General features: G+C 51.3%; 1 long non-coding RNA gene across 1 annotated transcript in view; it reads right to left on the bottom strand.

Moving 5' to 3' along the window:
• The window catches only part of LOC138922972 (uncharacterized), a 177401-nt gene extending 174827 nt beyond the window's left edge, over positions 1 to 2574 (bottom strand). Inside the window, exon 1 of the long non-coding RNA XR_011436090.1 lies at positions 2332 to 2574. This is a non-coding gene — a long non-coding RNA (uncharacterized lncRNA). The remainder of the gene's footprint in view (positions 1 to 2331) is intronic.
• Positions 2575 to 21986: the final 19412 nt, after the last annotated feature.

The following is a 21986-nucleotide window of genomic DNA, read 5'->3' as shown; positions in this document are numbered from 1 at the left end:
CAAGGTTTAACACATTACAGTGGAGATGCAGATCCCAGTATCACAGAACGTGAAAAACACTGAGTCCTGCCAAATGTCTTAAAACACTAATTATGGATCCTCACAGTCTCTTGGCCTGTTTTCTCAGATGAGGGAAAACCCAGCGTGAAAAACCGTTGATGAGATGTCTGCAGAGGAGGACTACGTCTGGTCTTTAAAGCCGGGAAGTATCCCAGTAGATTCTGAGTCAGTGGGTCCAGAGTAGGCCTTGAGCGTCTCTGTTCTTTTCAAAAGCCCCACAGGCTACACTTCCGCGCCCTTGGAGTTGGGAAGTACAGTCATGCCCTACATCGGGACGTTTCAGTCAACAACGGGGGTCCCATCAGATTAGTCCCATATGGCCTAGGTGTGTAGGAGGCTCTGCCATCCAGGTTTAGGAACTCCGTGGTGTTTGCACAGTCTCGAGATTGCCTGACCATGACACACTCCTCAGAACTTATCCCCACCGTTAAGCAAAGCATGACTATACTGCCTTGGATTCTCCACGGTCCCAGACCCTGCACTCTTTAGATGACTGCACACGCAGAGGGCACCGTGTCTGAGGCAGAGAGCAGCTGGAATCACAAAAGCTCTCGACAGAGAGTCAAGGAAAGGCGTGCTCTGCTTACACGACTCTCTACTTTTCTCTGGGTCTGAACCATTTCATAGCTAATCTGCTTTTTTGAACCGAGCAGCTTTGCCAAAAAAAAAAAAAAAAAGAAAAGAAAAACAAAAAGGTTACCAACAAACACTAAACAAACCAATATAAACAATACATATTAAATAAGCCTAACCCTACTATGCTACTGAAAAGGCTTTTATTTCCCTGGGATAATTTGGACAGCATTAGATTGTTTTACCAAGAGCAGCCAAGTCGAGGGAGGTTATTTCTAATTCCACAGTGCTGCAGATGCGGTCAGTAGCAACTGCAAGCCGGAAAGGAAACTAAGCAAAGTTGGGTGTAATCCATTCAAGTTCACACGTTTCACCAGGGACAGCCTCCAAGCCTTGAATACTTAGGTATGCATTTATCCATTTCTTTAATCAACCACTACTAACGCCTACTAAGGGCCAGACACTGCTCTAAGTACTTTACGGATATGAAATATCCTCTGACCTTTACACTCACCTACGGAGCGTGTATGATAATCAACCCCGTTTTACAGATCAGGAAACTGACACACAGAATGGTACACTAACTTGCCCGAGTTCACACAGTCCGTAGGTGGCAGAGCCAGGACCCCATTTGACAGAGTCTGGCTCCGGAGGCCACGTTCTGAATCAGCACGCTCAGTCTCCAAAAACCTATAGAAAGCGCCAGCCTCAATCGAAAAGTTTTGTTTTCCCCACCCTACAGTCCCTACGCGGCCCCAGTCTCCAGGGCATTCTTTCAGCTCCTCTGACAGGCCCTACTCCTCCCTTGCCCTGTCCCAAGACTCTCCCGCACAAGTCCTCCTTTTCTTTTAGGCATCTGCTCTCAGCTTCAACATCACTGCCTAAGTCACAAAGTCTAACAGGAAATGCCGTCTTTCTCAACACTCAACACAAAATTGCTTTTACGTATCTCCTAGGTAATTGGTGGCTGCCTGTCTGTCCTTTCCAACCAGGCTGTGAGGGCCAGTACGTCAAACAACCTGTCAGTCTTGCTCACCAAGTGTCCAGGCCACTCAACACGCACCGACCACAGGAAAGGAAGGACTTGTCCCAACGTCAACTCTCCAGACTTTCTGTGGAAGGAGGGAACGAACGGAGCACCCTCCAGCCTCACGCTTTCTTTGCCAGACTTTCAAGTGTGGGGCACATACCTGTGCTCACAACGCTCCCCGGACAGCCCCCACTGCACCCCTAACAGGTAGACTTCTGCACAGTCACGGGCTTTGGAAAGCACTGGCTCTGCACACAACTATCATGTGGCCCTCGACAGGCCACTTCCCCTGAACCGGCCTGAGCTTCAGGGCCACAACAGGCTTCGGGAAAACCCCAACGGAACGTAGCCTCGAAAAGAGGGAGACCTGCACTCCTCAGAACGCCTCGAGACCAGTGTCCTTATGGACTTCGCGTCTGTCCTGCCAAGAAGCCGAGACCACGGGTGGCGCTTCAGCGCCCGACTCCCGGGCACCGCACGCCCAGGCTGGCCCCGTGCCCGGCACACACCGCCCGTTCCACGAACGCCTGAAGCGCACGAAGAGACCCCCTCGCTCCCCGCGCCGCACAGCTGTCCCGCGACCTGACGGGCACCTCTGGGCGCACAAGCCTATTCCTCAGGGACACGCTCGCCTCCCACCAGCCCCCACGCCCACGCCCCCCAGGTACCTCTCTCAGATGGCATCCTCTTCGCGGGCGCCCTGGTCGTCCGTGTCCGGCGAGCAGGAAGAGCGGGAGCTGAAGGACGGCCTCCTCAGGCTAGCGGCCGTGGCCGTGGAGGGGCGTCCACGGACGCCGGGGGAACGGACCAGCCCGGCCCGGGAGAGAGCAGCACAGCGCGGCCGGACTCCGCCGCGCTCGGCTCTGGGCAGGCAGGCGCGGCTCGCCGACGCCTCCCACGCCTCCCAGGACGGCGGCCCAGCAGCAGCGCGCTCCTCTCCTCGCGCGCGCGCATGCGCCGCCGCCCAGACGCTGCCCGGCCGTTGCCCCGCCCCCCCTCTGGCGGTGGACTGCGGACAGCGACAGGGACACCCTCCTGGCAGAACTCCTGCGGCCCCGCCCACACGCTTCGGCCCTTTGCGGAGCGGGAAGGTGCGCTGACAGGGACGCAGGGTCCCCGCTACGCTCGCTCTCGGGGAACTGCAGCCTCCTCCCTCGGCTTTTACTCGAATGTCACACCCGAAACCATGCAACCTCTACAAGAAAACATAGGCAGTATGCTCTTTGACATCAGTCTTAGCAGCCTATTTTCAAGTACCACGTCTGACTGGGCAATGGAAACAAAATACAAAATGAACAAATGGGACTACATCAAAGTCAAAAAAAAATCCTCTGCACCGCAAAGGAAACCATCCACAAAAGCAAAACACAGCCTAACAACTGGGAGAAGATTCTTGCAAACCGTGTATCGGATAAGGGGTGAATATCCAAAACACAGAAAGAACTCATACATCTCAACAGCAAAAAAAATCAGCAACCCAATTAAAAAGGCGGGCAAAAGATCTGAGCAGTGATTTCTCCAAAGAAGGTATAGGGATGGCCAACAGACATATGGAAAGGGACTCAACATCATTAGCGATCAGAGAAATGCAAATCACAACTACAAGGAGATGTCACCTTACTCTGGTCAGAATGGCTCTAATTAACAAGACAACAGACAAGTGTCAGAGAGGATGTGGAGAGAAGGGAACTCTCCTGCACTGCTGGTGGGAGGGCAGACTGGTGCAGCCACTATGGAAAGCAGTATAGTATAGAGTATCCTCAGAAAACTAAGAATACATCTACCTACCATATGTAGGATCCAGCTAGCCCACTGCTGGCTATTCATCCAAAGAACTTGAAAACACCAATGCAGAAAGACACATGCACCCCTAGGTTCACTGCAGCATTATTCACAACAGCCAGAACTTGGAAGCAACCTAGGTGCCCATCAAGGGAAGAATGGATAAAGAAGATGTGGTATGCATACACAATGGAATGCCACTCGGCCCGAAGAAATGATGAGATCCGACCGTTTGTGACAACGCGGATGGACCTTGAGGGTATTACGTGAAGTGAAATAAATCAGAGGGAGAAAGTCAAACACCAAACACCGTGTGATCTCACTCATAAGTAGAAGATAAAAACAACGACAAACACACACGGAGCAAAGGAGATTGGATTGGTGGTTACCATAGGGGGAGGGGGGAGGGGAGAGAGCCAAAGGGGTGATGAGGGTCACATGTGAGGTGACGGACTATAATTAGTTTTCGGGTGGTGAACACGATGTAATCTACACAGAATTCGAAATATATTACAACGTACATCTGAAAGCCATATCATCTTAGAATCCACTGTTACTGCAATAAAATAAAATAAAATAAAATAAAATAAATTAAAATAAAGAAGTGTAGGAGGCTCAAGAGGCTAACAGGCTTTTGAAAAGTTATTCTAGGGATTTTTATGGCTTAGCTCCGGGCGGCAGACACCAGCCTGAGACACAGCTGTGACACAGCCACTAACTTCAACTCAACTATATTCCGACTGGAGGGAAATCAAAACTACCGTCCTCATAATTTATTGAAGGCTTCACTTTGTGCCAGATCCTGTGCCGACTGCTTTGCACCAACTGTCTCATTTAAGCCTCACATCCAAAAGGTAGGTTACCGTTATTCTCCCCATTGTAAAGGTGAGGAGGCGGAAGCAGAAGGATGGCAGTCTGCCTGGAATTCACAGAAGGATTCTCTAGGTAATGACACGACCTTTGGACAAGATTTCAAGGTTTAACACATTACAGTGGAGATGCAGATCCCAGTATCACAGAACGTGAAAAACACTGAGTCCTGCCAAATGTCTTAAAACACTAATTATGGATCCTCACAGTCTCTTGGCCTGTTTTCTCAGATGAGGGAAAACCCAGCGTGAAAAACCGTTGATGAGATGTCTGCAGAGGAGGACTACGTCTGGTCTTTAAAGCCGGGAAGTATCCCAGTAGATTCTGAGTCAGTGGGTCCAGAGTAGGCCTTGAGCGTCTCTGTTCTTTTCAAAAGCCCCACAGGCTACACTTCCGCGCCCTTGGAGTTGGGAAGTACAGTCATGCCCTACATCGGGACGTTTCAGTCAACAACGGGGGTCCCATCAGATTAGTCCCATATGGCCTAGGTGTGTAGGAGGCTCTGCCATCCAGGTTTAGGAACTCCGTGGTGTTTGCACAGTCTCGAGATTGCCTGACCATGACACACTCCTCAGAACTTATCCCCACCGTTAAGCAAAGCATGACTATACTGCCTTGGATTCTCCACGGTCCCAGACCCTGCACTCTTTAGATGACTGCACACGCAGAGGGCACCGTGTCTGAGGCAGAGAGCAGCTGGAATCACAAAAGCTCTCGACAGAGAGTCAAGGAAAGGCGTGCTCTGCTTACACGACTCTCTACTTTTCTCTGGGTCTGAACCATTTCATAGCTAATCTGCTTTTTTGAACCGAGCAGCTTTGCCAAAAAAAAAAAAAAAAAGAAAAGAAAAACAAAAAGGTTACCAACAAACACTAAACAAACCAATATAAACAATACATATTAAATAAGCCTAACCCTACTATGCTACTGAAAAGGCTTTTATTTCCCTGGGATAATTTGGACAGCATTAGATTGTTTTACCAAGAGCAGCCAAGTCGAGGGAGGTTATTTCTAATTCCACAGTGCTGCAGATGCGGTCAGTAGCAACTGCAAGCCGGAAAGGAAACTAAGCAAAGTTGGGTGTAATCCATTCAAGTTCACACGTTTCACCAGGGACAGCCTCCAAGCCTTGAATACTTAGGTATGCATTTATCCATTTCTTTAATCAACCACTACTAACGCCTACTAAGGGCCAGACACTGCTCTAAGTACTTTACGGATATGAAATATCCTCTGACCTTTACACTCACCTACGGAGCGTGTATGATAATCAACCCCGTTTTACAGATCAGGAAACTGACACACAGAATGGTACACTAACTTGCCCGAGTTCACACAGTCCGTAGGTGGCAGAGCCAGGACCCCATTTGACAGAGTCTGGCTCCGGAGGCCACGTTCTGAATCAGCACGCTCAGTCTCCAAAAACCTATAGAAAGCGCCAGCCTCAATCGAAAAGTTTTGTTTTCCCCACCCTACAGTCCCTACGCGGCCCCAGTCTCCAGGGCATTCTTTCAGCTCCTCTGACAGGCCCTACTCCTCCCTTGCCCTGTCCCAAGACTCTCCCGCACAAGTCCTCCTTTTCTTTTAGGCATCTGCTCTCAGCTTCAACATCACTGCCTAAGTCACAAAGTCTAACAGGAAATGCCGTCTTTCTCAACACTCAACACAAAATTGCTTTTACGTATCTCCTAGGTAATTGGTGGCTGCCTGTCTGTCCTTTCCAACCAGGCTGTGAGGGCCAGTACGTCAAACAACCTGTCAGTCTTGCTCACCAAGTGTCCAGGCCACTCAACACGCACCGACCACAGGAAAGGAAGGACTTGTCCCAACGTCAACTCTCCAGACTTTCTGTGGAAGGAGGGAACGAACGGAGCACCCTCCAGCCTCACGCTTTCTTTGCCAGACTTTCAAGTGTGGGGCACATACCTGTGCTCACAACGCTCCCCGGACAGCCCCCACTGCACCCCTAACAGGTAGACTTCTGCACAGTCACGGGCTTTGGAAAGCACTGGCTCTGCACACAACTATCATGTGGCCCTCGACAGGCCACTTCCCCTGAACCGGCCTGAGCTTCAGGGCCACAACAGGCTTCGGGAAAACCCCAACGGAACGTAGCCTCGAAAAGAGGGAGACCTGCACTCCTCAGAACGCCTCGAGACCAGTGTCCTTATGGACTTCGCGTCTGTCCTGCCAAGAAGCCGAGACCACGGGTGGCGCTTCAGCGCCCGACTCCCGGGCACCGCACGCCCAGGCTGGCCCCGTGCCCGGCACACACCGCCCGTTCCACGAACGCCTGAAGCGCACGAAGAGACCCCCTCGCTCCCCGCGCCGCACAGCTGTCCCGCGACCTGACGGGCACCTCTGGGCGCACAAGCCTATTCCTCAGGGACACGCTCGCCTCCCACCAGCCCCCACGCCCACGCCCCCCAGGTACCTCTCTCAGATGGCATCCTCTTCGCGGGCGCCCTGGTCGTCCGTGTCCGGCGAGCAGGAAGAGCGGGAGCTGAAGGACGGCCTCCTCAGGCTAGCGGCCGTGGCCGTGGAGGGGCGTCCACGGACGCCGGGGGAACGGACCAGCCCGGCCCGGGAGAGAGCAGCACAGCGCGGCCGGACTCCGCCGCGCTCGGCTCTGGGCAGGCAGGCGCGGCTCGCCGACGCCTCCCACGCCTCCCAGGACGGCGGCCCAGCAGCAGCGCGCTCCTCTCCTCGCGCGCGCGCGCATGCGCCGCCGCCCAGACGCTGCCCGGCCGTTGCCCCGCCCCCCCTCTGGCGGTGGACTGCGGACAGCGACAGGGACACCCTCCTGGCAGAACTCCTGCGGCCCCGCCCACACGCTTCGGCCCTTTGCGGAGCGGGAAGGTGCGCTGACAGGGACGCAGGGTCCCCGCTACGCTCGCTCTCGGGGAACTGCAGCCTCCTCCCTCGGCTTTTACTCGAATGTCACACCCGAAACCATGCAACCTCTACAAGAAAACATAGGCAGTATGCTCTTTGACATCAGTCTTAGCAGCCTATTTTCAAGTACCACGTCTGACTGGGCAATGGAAACAAAATACAAAATGAACAAATGGGACTACATCAAAGTCAAAAAAAAATCCTCTGCACCGCAAAGGAAACCATCCACAAAAGCAAAACACAGCCTAACAACTGGGAGAAGATTCTTGCAAACCGTGTATCGGATAAGGGGTGAATATCCAAAACACAGAAAGAACTCATACATCTCAACAGCAAAAAAAATCAGCAACCCAATTAAAAAGGCGGGCAAAAGATCTGAGCAGTGATTTCTCCAAAGAAGGTATAGGGATGGCCAACAGACATATGGAAAGGGACTCAACATCATTAGCGATCAGAGAAATGCAAATCACAACTACAAGGAGATGTCACCTTACTCTGGTCAGAATGGCTCTAATTAACAAGACAACAGACAAGTGTCAGAGAGGATGTGGAGAGAAGGGAACTCTCCTGCACTGCTGGTGGGAGGGCAGACTGGTGCAGCCACTATGGAAAGCAGTATAGTATAGAGTATCCTCAGAAAACTAAGAATACATCTACCTACCATATGTAGGATCCAGCTAGCCCACTGCTGGCTATTCATCCAAAGAACTTGAAAACACCAATGCAGAAAGACACATGCACCCCTAGGTTCACTGCAGCATTATTCACAACAGCCAGAACTTGGAAGCAACCTAGGTGCCCATCAAGGGAAGAATGGATAAAGAAGATGTGGTATGCATACACAATGGAATGCCACTCGGCCCGAAGAAATGATGAGATCCGACCGTTTGTGACAACGCGGATGGACCTTGAGGGTATTACGTGAAGTGAAATAAATCAGAGGGAGAAAGTCAAACACCAAACACCGTGTGATCTCACTCATAAGTAGAAGATAAAAACAACGACAAACACACACGGAGCAAAGGAGATTGGATTGGTGGTTACCATAGGGGGAGGGGGGAGGGGAGAGAGCCAAAGGGGTGATGAGGGTCACATGTGAGGTGACGGACTATAATTAGTTTTCGGGTGGTGAACACGATGTAATCTACACAGAATTCGAAATATATTACAACGTACATCTGAAAGCCATATCATCTTAGAATCCACTGTTACTGCAATAAAATAAAATAAAATAAAATAAAATAAATTAAAATAAAGAAGTGTAGGAGGCTCAAGAGGCTAACAGGCTTTTGAAAAGTTATTCTAGGGATTTTTATGGCTTAGCTCCGGGCGGCAGACACCAGCCTGAGACACAGCTGTGACACAGCCACTAACTTCAACTCAACTATATTCCGACTGGAGGGAAATCAAAACTACCGTCCTCATAATTTATTGAAGGCTTCACTTTGTGCCAGATCCTGTGCCGACTGCTTTGCACCAACTGTCTCATTTAAGCCTCACATCCAAAAGGTAGGTTACCGTTATTCTCCCCATTGTAAAGGTGAGGAGGCGGAAGCAGAAGGATGGCAGTCTGCCTGGAATTCACAGAAGGATTCTCTAGGTAATGACACGACCTTTGGACAAGATTTCAAGGTTTAACACATTACAGTGGAGATGCAGATCCCAGTATCACAGAACGTGAAAAACACTGAGTCCTGCCAAATGTCTTAAAACACTAATTATGGATCCTCACAGTCTCTTGGCCTGTTTTCTCAGATGAGGGAAAACCCAGCGTGAAAAACCGTTGATGAGATGTCTGCAGAGGAGGACTACGTCTGGTCTTTAAAGCCGGGAAGTATCCCAGTAGATTCTGAGTCAGTGGGTCCAGAGTAGGCCTTGAGCGTCTCTGTTCTTTTCAAAAGCCCCACAGGCTACACTTCCGCGCCCTTGGAGTTGGGAAGTACAGTCATGCCCTACATCGGGACGTTTCAGTCAACAACGGGGGTCCCATCAGATTAGTCCCATATGGCCTAGGTGTGTAGGAGGCTCTGCCATCCAGGTTTAGGAACTCCGTGGTGTTTGCACAGTCTCGAGATTGCCTGACCATGACACACTCCTCAGAACTTATCCCCACCGTTAAGCAAAGCATGACTATACTGCCTTGGATTCTCCACGGTCCCAGACCCTGCACTCTTTAGATGACTGCACACGCAGAGGGCACCGTGTCTGAGGCAGAGAGCAGCTGGAATCACAAAAGCTCTCGACAGAGAGTCAAGGAAAGGCGTGCTCTGCTTACACGACTCTCTACTTTTCTCTGGGTCTGAACCATTTCATAGCTAATCTGCTTTTTTGAACCGAGCAGCTTTGCCAAAAAAAAAAAAAAAAAGAAAAGAAAAACAAAAAGGTTACCAACAAACACTAAACAAACCAATATAAACAATACATATTAAATAAGCCTAACCCTACTATGCTACTGAAAAGGCTTTTATTTCCCTGGGATAATTTGGACAGCATTAGATTGTTTTACCAAGAGCAGCCAAGTCGAGGGAGGTTATTTCTAATTCCACAGTGCTGCAGATGCGGTCAGTAGCAACTGCAAGCCGGAAAGGAAACTAAGCAAAGTTGGGTGTAATCCATTCAAGTTCACACGTTTCACCAGGGACAGCCTCCAAGCCTTGAATACTTAGGTATGCATTTATCCATTTCTTTAATCAACCACTACTAACGCCTACTAAGGGCCAGACACTGCTCTAAGTACTTTACGGATATGAAATATCCTCTGACCTTTACACTCACCTACGGAGCGTGTATGATAATCAACCCCGTTTTACAGATCAGGAAACTGACACACAGAATGGTACACTAACTTGCCCGAGTTCACACAGTCCGTAGGTGGCAGAGCCAGGACCCCATTTGACAGAGTCTGGCTCCGGAGGCCACGTTCTGAATCAGCACGCTCAGTCTCCAAAAACCTATAGAAAGCGCCAGCCTCAATCGAAAAGTTTTGTTTTCCCCACCCTACAGTCCCTACGCGGCCCCAGTCTCCAGGGCATTCTTTCAGCTCCTCTGACAGGCCCTACTCCTCCCTTGCCCTGTCCCAAGACTCTCCCGCACAAGTCCTCCTTTTCTTTTAGGCATCTGCTCTCAGCTTCAACATCACTGCCTAAGTCACAAAGTCTAACAGGAAATGCCGTCTTTCTCAACACTCAACACAAAATTGCTTTTACGTATCTCCTAGGTAATTGGTGGCTGCCTGTCTGTCCTTTCCAACCAGGCTGTGAGGGCCAGTACGTCAAACAACCTGTCAGTCTTGCTCACCAAGTGTCCAGGCCACTCAACACGCACCGACCACAGGAAAGGAAGGACTTGTCCCAACGTCAACTCTCCAGACTTTCTGTGGAAGGAGGGAACGAACGGAGCACCCTCCAGCCTCACGCTTTCTTTGCCAGACTTTCAAGTGTGGGGCACATACCTGTGCTCACAACGCTCCCCGGACAGCCCCCACTGCACCCCTAACAGGTAGACTTCTGCACAGTCACGGGCTTTGGAAAGCACTGGCTCTGCACACAACTATCATGTGGCCCTCGACAGGCCACTTCCCCTGAACCGGCCTGAGCTTCAGGGCCACAACAGGCTTCGGGAAAACCCCAACGGAACGTAGCCTCGAAAAGAGGGAGACCTGCACTCCTCAGAACGCCTCGAGACCAGTGTCCTTATGGACTTCGCGTCTGTCCTGCCAAGAAGCCGAGACCACGGGTGGCGCTTCAGCGCCCGACTCCCGGGCACCGCACGCCCAGGCTGGCCCCGTGCCCGGCACACACCGCCCGTTCCACGAACGCCTGAAGCGCACGAAGAGACCCCCTCGCTCCCCGCGCCGCACAGCTGTCCCGCGACCTGACGGGCACCTCTGGGCGCACAAGCCTATTCCTCAGGGACACGCTCGCCTCCCACCAGCCCCCACGCCCACGCCCCCCAGGTACCTCTCTCAGATGGCATCCTCTTCGCGGGCGCCCTGGTCGTCCGTGTCCGGCGAGCAGGAAGAGCGGGAGCTGAAGGACGGCCTCCTCAGGCTAGCGGCCGTGGCCGTGGAGGGGCGTCCACGGACGCCGGGGGAACGGACCAGCCCGGCCCGGGAGAGAGCAGCACAGCGCGGCCGGACTCCGCCGCGCTCGGCTCTGGGCAGGCAGGCGCGGCTCGCCGACGCCTCCCACGCCTCCCAGGACGGCGGCCCAGCAGCAGCGCGCTCCTCTCCTCGCGCGCGCGCGCATGCGCCGCCGCCCAGACGCTGCCCGGCCGTTGCCCCGCCCCCCCTCTGGCGGTGGACTGCGGACAGCGACAGGGACACCCTCCTGGCAGAACTCCTGCGGCCCCGCCCACACGCTTCGGCCCTTTGCGGAGCGGGAAGGTGCGCTGACAGGGACGCAGGGTCCCCGCTACGCTCGCTCTCGGGGAACTGCAGCCTCCTCCCTCGGCTTTTACTCGAATGTCACACCCGAAACCATGCAACCTCTACAAGAAAACATAGGCAGTATGCTCTTTGACATCAGTCTTAGCAGCCTATTTTCAAGTACCACGTCTGACTGGGCAATGGAAACAAAATACAAAATGAACAAATGGGACTACATCAAAGTCAAAAAAAAATCCTCTGCACCGCAAAGGAAACCATCCACAAAAGCAAAACACAGCCTAACAACTGGGAGAAGATTCTTGCAAACCGTGTATCGGATAAGGGGTGAATATCCAAAACACAGAAAGAACTCATACATCTCAACAGCAAAAAAAATCAGCAACCCAATTAAAAAGGCGGGCAAAAGATCTGAGCAGTGATTTCTCCAAAGAAGGTATAGGGATGGCCAACAGACATATGGAAAGGGACTCAACATCATTAGCGATCAGAGAAATGCAAATCACAACTACAAGGAGATGTCACCTTACTCTGGTCAGAATGGCTCTAATTAACAAGACAACAGACAAGTGTCAGAGAGGATGTGGAGAGAAGGGAACTCTCCTGCACTGCTGGTGGGAGGGCAGACTGGTGCAGCCACTATGGAAAGCAGTATAGTATAGAGTATCCTCAGAAAACTAAGAATACATCTACCTACCATATGTAGGATCCAGCTAGCCCACTGCTGGCTATTCATCCAAAGAACTTGAAAACACCAATGCAGAAAGACACATGCACCCCTAGGTTCACTGCAGCATTATTCACAACAGCCAGAACTTGGAAGCAACCTAGGTGCCCATCAAGGGAAGAATGGATAAAGAAGATGTGGTATGCATACACAATGGAATGCCACTCGGCCCGAAGAAATGATGAGATCCGACCGTTTGTGACAACGCGGATGGACCTTGAGGGTATTACGTGAAGTGAAATAAATCAGAGGGAGAAAGTCAAACACCAAACACCGTGTGATCTCACTCATAAGTAGAAGATAAAAACAACGACAAACACACACGGAGCAAAGGAGATTGGATTGGTGGTTACCATAGGGGGAGGGGGGAGGGGAGAGAGCCAAAGGGGTGATGAGGGTCACATGTGAGGTGACGGACTATAATTAGTTTTCGGGTGGTGAACACGATGTAATCTACACAGAATTCGAAATGTATTACAACGTACATCTGAAAGCCATATCATCTTAGAATCCACTGTTACTGCAATAAAATAAAATAAAATAAAATAAATTAAAATAAAGAAGTGTAGGAGGCTCAAGAGGCTAACAGGCTTTTGAAAAGTTATTCTAGGGATTTTTATGGCTTAGCTCCGGGCGGCAGACACCAGCCTGAGACACAGCTGTGACACAGCCACTAACTTCAACTCAACTATATTCCGACTGGAGGGAAATCAAAACTACCGTCCTCATAATTTATTGAAGGCTTCACTTTGTGCCAGATCCTGTGCCGACTGCTTTGCACCAACTGTCTCATTTAAGCCTCACATCCAAAAGGTAGGTTACCGTTATTCTCCCCATTGTAAAGGTGAGGAGGCGGAAGCAGAAGGATGGCAGTCTGCCTGGAATTCACAGAAGGATTCTCTAGGTAATGACACGACCTTTGGACAAGATTTCAAGGTTTAACACATTACAGTGGAGATGCAGATCCCAGTATCACAGAACGTGAAAAACACTGAGTCCTGCCAAATGTCTTAAAACACTAATTATGGATCCTCACAGTCTCTTGGCCTGTTTTCTCAGATGAGGGAAAACCCAGCGTGAAAAACCGTTGATGAGATGTCTGCAGAGGAGGACTACGTCTGGTCTTTAAAGCCGGGAAGTATCCCAGTAGATTCTGAGTCAGTGGGTCCAGAGTAGGCCTTGAGCGTCTCTGTTCTTTTCAAAAGCCCCACAGGCTACACTTCCGCGCCCTTGGAGTTGGGAAGTACAGTCATGCCCTACATCGGGACGTTTCAGTCAACAACGGGGGTCCCATCAGATTAGTCCCATATGGCCTAGGTGTGTAGGAGGCTCTGCCATCCAGGTTTAGGAACTCCGTGGTGTTTGCACAGTCTCGAGATTGCCTGACCATGACACACTCCTCAGAACTTATCCCCACCGTTAAGCAAAGCATGACTATACTGCCTTGGATTCTCCACGGTCCCAGACCCTGCACTCTTTAGATGACTGCACACGCAGAGGGCACCGTGTCTGAGGCAGAGAGCAGCTGGAATCACAAAAGCTCTCGACAGAGAGTCAAGGAAAGGCGTGCTCTGCTTACACGACTCTCTACTTTTCTCTGGGTCTGAACCATTTCATAGCTAATCTGCTTTTTTGAACCGAGCAGCTTTGCCAAAAAAAAAAAAAAAAAGAAAAGAAAAACAAAAAGGTTACCAACAAACACTAAACAAACCAATATAAACAATACATATTAAATAAGCCTAACCCTACTATGCTACTGAAAAGGCTTTTATTTCCCTGGGATAATTTGGACAGCATTAGATTGTTTTACCAAGAGCAGCCAAGTCGAGGGAGGTTATTTCTAATTCCACAGTGCTGCAGATGCGGTCAGTAGCAACTGCAAGCCGGAAAGGAAACTAAGCAAAGTTGGGTGTAATCCATTCAAGTTCACACGTTTCACCAGGGACAGCCTCCAAGCCTTGAATACTTAGGTATGCATTTATCCATTTCTTTAATCAACCACTACTAACGCCTACTAAGGGCCAGACACTGCTCTAAGTACTTTACGGATATGAAATATCCTCTGACCTTTACACTCACCTACGGAGCGTGTATGATAATCAACCCCGTTTTACAGATCAGGAAACTGACACACAGAATGGTACACTAACTTGCCCGAGTTCACACAGTCCGTAGGTGGCAGAGCCAGGACCCCATTTGACAGAGTCTGGCTCCGGAGGCCACGTTCTGAATCAGCACGCTCAGTCTCCAAAAACCTATAGAAAGCGCCAGCCTCAATCGAAAAGTTTTGTTTTCCCCACCCTACAGTCCCTACGCGGCCCCAGTCTCCAGGGCATTCTTTCAGCTCCTCTGACAGGCCCTACTCCTCCCTTGCCCTGTCCCAAGACTCTCCCGCACAAGTCCTCCTTTTCTTTTAGGCATCTGCTCTCAGCTTCAACATCACTGCCTAAGTCACAAAGTCTAACAGGAAATGCCGTCTTTCTCAACACTCAACACAAAATTGCTTTTACGTATCTCCTAGGTAATTGGTGGCTGCCTGTCTGTCCTTTCCAACCAGGCTGTGAGGGCCAGTACGTCAAACAACCTGTCAGTCTTGCTCACCAAGTGTCCAGGCCACTCAACACGCACCGACCACAGGAAAGGAAGGACTTGTCCCAACGTCAACTCTCCAGACTTTCTGTGGAAGGAGGGAACGAACGGAGCACCCTCCAGCCTCACGCTTTCTTTGCCAGACTTTCAAGTGTGGGGCACATACCTGTGCTCACAACGCTCCCCGGACAGCCCCCACTGCACCCCTAACAGGTAGACTTCTGCACAGTCACGGGCTTTGGAAAGCACTGGCTCTGCACACAACTATCATGTGGCCCTCGACAGGCCACTTCCCCTGAACCGGCCTGAGCTTCAGGGCCACAACAGGCTTCGGGAAAACCCCAACGGAACGTAGCCTCGAAAAGAGGGAGACCTGCACTCCTCAGAACGCCTCGAGACCAGTGTCCTTATGGACTTCGCGTCTGTCCTGCCAAGAAGCCGAGACCACGGGTGGCGCTTCAGCGCCCGACTCCCGGGCACCGCACGCCCAGGCTGGCCCCGTGCCCGGCACACACCGCCCGTTCCACGAACGCCTGAAGCGCACGAAGAGACCCCCTCGCTCCCCGCGCCGCACAGCTGTCCCGCGACCTGACGGGCACCTCTGGGCGCACAAGCCTATTCCTCAGGGACACGCTCGCCTCCCACCAGCCCCCACGCCCACGCCCCCCAGGTACCTCTCTCAGATGGCATCCTCTTCGCGGGCGCCCTGGTCGTCCGTGTCCGGCGAGCAGGAAGAGCGGGAGCTGAAGGACGGCCTCCTCAGGCTAGCGGCCGTGGCCGTGGAGGGGCGTCCACGGACGCCGGGGGAACGGACCAGCCCGGCCCGGGAGAGAGCAGCACAGCGCGGCCGGACTCCGCCGCGCTCGGCTCTGGGCAGGCAGGCGCGGCTCGCCGACGCCTCCCACGCCTCCCAGGACGGCGGCCCAGCAGCAGCGCGCTCCTCTCCTCGCGCGCGCGCGCATGCGCCGCCGCCCAGACGCTGCCCGGCCGTTGCCCCGCCCCCCCTCTGGCGGTGGACTGCGGACAGCGACAGGGACACCCTCCTGGCAGAACTCCTGCGGCCCCGCCCACACGCTTCGGCCCTTTGCGGAGCGGGAAGGTGCGCTGACAGGGACGCAGGGTCCCCGCTACGCTCGCTCTCGGGGAACTGCAGCCTCCTCCCTCGGCTTTTACTCGAATGTCACACCCGAAACCATGCAACCTCTACAAGAAAACATAGGCAGTATGCTCTTTGACATCAGTCTTAGCAGCCTATTTTCAAGTACCACGTCTGACTGGGCAATGGAAACAAAATACAAAATGAACAAATGGGACTACATCAAAGTCAAAAAAAAATCCTCTGCACCGCAAAGGAAACCATCCACAAAAGCAAAACACAGCCTAACAACTGGGAGAAGATTCTTGCAAACCGTGTATCGGATAAGGGGTGAATATCCAAAACACAGAAAGAACTCATACATCTCAACAGCAAAAAAAATCAGCAACCCAATTAAAAAGGCGGGCAAAAGATCTGAGCAGTGATTTCTCCAAAGAAGGTATAGGGATGGCCAACAGACATATGGAAAGGGACTCAACATCATTAGCGATCAGAGAAATGCAAATCACAACTACAAGGAGATGTCACCTTACTCTGGTCAGAATGGCTCTAATTAACAAGACAAGAGACAAGTGTCAGAGAGGATGTGGAGAGAAGGGAACTCTCCTGCACTGCTGGTGGGAGGGCAGACTGGTGCAGCCACTATGGAAAGCAGTATAGTATAGAGTATCCTCAGAAAACTAAGAATACATCTACCTACCATATGTAGGATCCAGCTAGCCCACTGCTGGCTATTCATCCAAAGAACTTGAAAACACCAATGCAGAAAGACACATGCACCCCTAGGTTCACTGCAGCATTATTCACAACAGCCAGAACTTGGAAGCAACCTAGGTGCCCATCAAGGGAAGAATGGATAAAGAAGATGTGGTATGCATACACAATGGAATGCCACTCGGCCCGAAGAAATGATGAGATCCGACCGTTTGTGACAACGCGGATGGACCTTGAGGGTATTACGTGAAGTGAAATAAATCAGAGGGAGAAAGTCAAACACCAAACACCGTGTGATCTCACTCATAAGTAGAAGATAAAAACAACGACAAACACACACGGAGCAAAGGAGATTGGATTGGTGGTTACCATAGGGGGAGGGGGGAGGGGAGAGAGCCAAAGGGGTGATGAGGGTCACATGTGAGGTGACGGACTATAATTAGTTTTCGGGTGGTGAACACGATGTAATCTACACAGAATTCGAAATGTATTACAACGTACATCTGAAAGCCATATCATCTTAGAATCCACTGTTACTGCAATAAAATAAAATAAAATAAAATAAATTAAAATAAAGAAGTGTAGGAGGCTCAAGAGGCTAACAGGCTTTTGAAAAGTTATTCTAGGGATTTTTATGGCTTAGCTCCGGGCGGCAGACACCAGCCTGAGACACAGCTGTGACACAGCCACTAACTTCAACTCAACTATATTCCGACTGGAGGGAAATCAAAACTACCGTCCTCATAATTTATTGAAGGCTTCACTTTGTGCCAGATCCTGTGCCGACTGCTTTGCACCAACTGTCTCATTTAAGCCTCACATCCAAAAGGTAGGTTACCGTTATTCTCCCCATTGTAAAGGTGAGGAGGCGGAAGCAGAAGGATGGCAGTCTGCCTGGAATTCACAGAAGGATTCTCTAGGTAATGACACGACCTTTGGACAAGATTTCAAGGTTTAACACATTACAGTGGAGATGCAGATCCCAGTATCACAGAACGTGAAAAACACTGAGTCCTGCCAAATGTCTTAAAACACTAATTATGGATCCTCACAGTCTCTTGGCCTGTTTTCTCAGATGAGGGAAAACCCAGCGTGAAAAACCGTTGATGAGATGTCTGCAGAGGAGGACTACGTCTGGTCTTTAAAGCCGGGAAGTATCCCAGTAGATTCTGAGTCAGTGGGTCCAGAGTAGGCCTTGAGCGTCTCTGTTCTTTTCAAAAGCCCCACAGGCTACACTTCCGCGCCCTTGGAGTTGGGAAGTACAGTCATGCCCTACATCGGGACGTTTCAGTCAACAACGGGGGTCCCATCAGATTAGTCCCATATGGCCTAGGTGTGTAGGAGGCTCTGCCATCCAGGTTTAGGAACTCCGTGGTGTTTGCACAGTCTCGAGATTGCCTGACCATGACACACTCCTCAGAACTTATCCCCACCGTTAAGCAAAGCATGACTATACTGCCTTGGATTCTCCACGGTCCCAGACCCTGCACTCTTTAGATGACTGCACACGCAGAGGGCACCGTGTCTGAGGCAGAGAGCAGCTGGAATCACAAAAGCTCTCGACAGAGAGTCAAGGAAAGGCGTGCTCTGCTTACACGACTCTCTACTTTTCTCTGGGTCTGAACCATTTCATAGCTAATCTGCTTTTTTGAACCGAGCAGCTTTGCCAAAAAAAAAAAAAAAAAGAAAAGAAAAACAAAAAGGTTACCAACAAACACTAAACAAACCAATATAAACAATACATATTAAATAAGCCTAACCCTACTATGCTACTGAAAAGGCTTTTATTTCCCTGGGATAATTTGGACAGCATTAGATTGTTTTACCAAGAGCAGCCAAGTCGAGGGAGGTTATTTCTAATTCCACAGTGCTGCAGATGCGGTCAGTAGCAACTGCAAGCCGGAAAGGAAACTAAGCAAAGTTGGGTGTAATCCATTCAAGTTCACACGTTTCACCAGGGACAGCCTCCAAGCCTTGAATACTTAGGTATGCATTTATCCATTTCTTTAATCAACCACTACTAACGCCTACTAAGGGCCAGACACTGCTCTAAGTACTTTACGGATATGAAATATCCTCTGACCTTTACACTCACCTACGGAGCGTGTATGATAATCAACCCCGTTTTACAGATCAGGAAACTGACACACAGAATGGTACACTAACTTGCCCGAGTTCACACAGTCCGTAGGTGGCAGAGCCAGGACCCCATTTGACAGAGTCTGGCTCCGGAGGCCACGTTCTGAATCAGCACGCTCAGTCTCCAAAAACCTATAGAAAGCGCCAGCCTCAATCGAAAAGTTTTGTTTTCCCCACCCTACAGTCCCTACGCGGCCCCAGTCTCCAGGGCATTCTTTCAGCTCCTCTGACAGGCCCTACTCCTCCCTTGCCCTGTCCCAAGACTCTCCCGCACAAGTCCTCCTTTTCTTTTAGGCATCTGCTCTCAGCTTCAACATCACTGCCTAAGTCACAAAGTCTAACAGGAAATGCCGTCTTTCTCAACACTCAACACAAAATTGCTTTTACGTATCTCCTAGGTAATTGGTGGCTGCCTGTCTGTCCTTTCCAACCAGGCTGTGAGGGCCAGTACGTCAAACAACCTGTCAGTCTTGCTCACCAAGTGTCCAGGCCACTCAACACGCACCGACCACAGGAAAGGAAGGACTTGTCCCAACGTCAACTCTCCAGACTTTCTGTGGAAGGAGGGAACGAACGGAGCACCCTCCAGCCTCACGCTTTCTTTGCCAGACTTTCAAGTGTGGGGCACATACCTGTGCTCACAACGCTCCCCGGACAGCCCCCACTGCACCCCTAACAGGTAGACTTCTGCACAGTCACGGGCTTTGGAAAGCACTGGCTCTGCACACAACTATCATGTGGCCCTCGACAGGCCACTTCCCCTGAACCGGCCTGAGCTTCAGGGCCACAACAGGCTTCGGGAAAACCCCAACGGAACGTAGCCTCGAAAAGAGGGAGACCTGCACTCCTCAGAACGCCTCGAGACCAGTGTCCTTATGGACTTCGCGTCTGTCCTGCCAAGAAGCCGAGACCACGGGTGGCGCTTCAGCGCCCGACTCCCGGGCACCGCACGCCCAGGCTGGCCCCGTGCCCGGCACACACCGCCCGTTCCACGAACGCCTGAAGCGCACGAAGAGACCCCCTCGCTCCCCGCGCCGCACAGCTGTCCCGCGACCTGACGGGCACCTCTGGGCGCACAAGCCTATTCCTCAGGGACACGCTCGCCTCCCACCAGCCCCCACGCCCACGCCCCCCAGGTACCTCTCTCAGATGGCATCCTCTTCGCGGGCGCCCTGGTCGTCCGTGTCCGGCGAGCAGGAAGAGCGGGAGCTGAAGGACGGCCTCCTCAGGCTAGCGGCCGTGGCCGTGGAGGGGCGTCCACGGACGCCGGGGGAACGGACCAGCCCGGCCCGGGAGAGAGCAGCACAGCGCGGCCGGACTCCGCCGCGCTCGGCTCTGGGCAGGCAGGCGCGGCTCGCCGACGCCTCCCACGCCTCCCAGGACGGCGGCCCAGCAGCAGCGCGCTCCTCTCCTCGCGCGCGCGCGCATGCGCCGCCGCCCAGACGCTGCCCGGCCGTTGCCCCGCCCCCCCTCTGGCGGTGGACTGCGGACAGCGACAGGGACACCCTCCTGGCAGAACTCCTGCGGCCCCGCCCACACGCTTCGGCCCTTTGCGGAGCGGGAAGGTGCGCTGACAGGGACGCAGGGTCCCCGCTACGCTCGCTCTCGGGGAACTGCAGCCTCCTCCCTCGGCTTTTACTCGAATGTCACACCCGAAACCATGCAACCTCTACAAGAAAACATAGGCAGTATGCTCTTTGACATCAGTCTTAGCAGCCTATTTTCAAGTACCACGTCTGACTGGGCAATGGAAACAAAATACAAAATGAACAAATGGGACTACATCAAAGTCAAAAAAAAATCCTCTGCACCGCAAAGGAAACCATCCACAAAAGCAAAACACAGCCTAACAACTGGGAGAAGATTCTTGCAAACCGTGTATCGGATAAGGGGTGAATATCCAAAACACAGAAAGAACTCATACATCTCAACAGCAAAAAAAATCAGCAACCCAATTAAAAAGGCGGGCAAAAGATCTGAGCAGTGATTTCTCCAAAGAAGGTATAGGGATGGCCAACAGACATATGGAAAGGGACTCAACATCATTAGCGATCAGAGAAATGCAAATCACAACTACAAGGAGATGTCACCTTACTCTGGTCAGAATGGCTCTAATTAACAAGACAACAGACAAGTGTCAGAGAGGATGTGGAGAGAAGGGAACTCTCCTGCACTGCTGGTGGGAGGGCAGACTGGTGCAGCCACTATGGAAAGCAGTATAGTATAGAGTATCCTCAGAAAACTAAGAATACATCTACCTACCATATGTAGGATCCAGCTAGCCCACTGCTGGCTATTCATCCAAAGAACTTGAAAACACCAATGCAGAAAGACACATGCACCCCTAGGTTCACTGCAGCATTATTCACAACAGCCAGAACTTGGAAGCAACCTAGGTGCCCATCAAGGGAAGAATGGATAAAGAAGATGTGGTATGCATACACAATGGAATGCCACTCGGCCCGAAGAAATGATGAGATCCGACCGTTTGTGACAACGCGGATGGACCTTGAGGGTATTACGTGAAGTGAAATAAATCAGAGGGAGAAAGTCAAACACCAAACACCGTGTGATCTCACTCATAAGTAGAAGATAAAAACAACGACAAACACACACGGAGCAAAGGAGATTGGATTGGTGGTTACCATAGGGGGAGGGGGGAGGGGAGAGAGCCAAAGGGGTGATGAGGGTCACATGTGAGGTGACGGACTATAATTAGTTTTCGGGTGGTGAACACGATGTAATCTACACAGAATTCGAAATGTATTACAACGTACATCTGAAAGCCATATCATCTTAGAATCCACTGTTACTGCAATAAAATAAAATAAAATAAAATAAATTAAAATAAAGAAGTGTAGGAGGCTCAAGAGGCTAACAGGCTTTTGAAAAGTTATTCTAGGGATTTTTATGGCTTAGCTCCGGGCGGCAGACACCAGCCTGAGACACAGCTGTGACACAGCCACTAACTTCAACTCAACTATATTCCGACTGGAGGGAAATCAAAACTACCGTCCTCATAATTTATTGAAGGCTTCACTTTGTGCCAGATCCTGTGCCGACTGCTTTGCACCAACTGTCTCATTTAAGCCTCACATCCAAAAGGTAGGTTACCGTTATTCTCCCC

This window comes from Equus caballus, unplaced genomic scaffold (assembly GCF_041296265.1).
Source record: "Equus caballus isolate H_3958 breed thoroughbred unplaced genomic scaffold, TB-T2T haplotype2-0000437, whole genome shotgun sequence".
NCBI classification, from domain to species: domain Eukaryota; kingdom Metazoa; phylum Chordata; class Mammalia; order Perissodactyla; family Equidae; genus Equus; species Equus caballus.
Note: the sequence above shows the minus strand (reverse complement) of the source record. Positions and strands in the feature narration are given on the sequence as shown.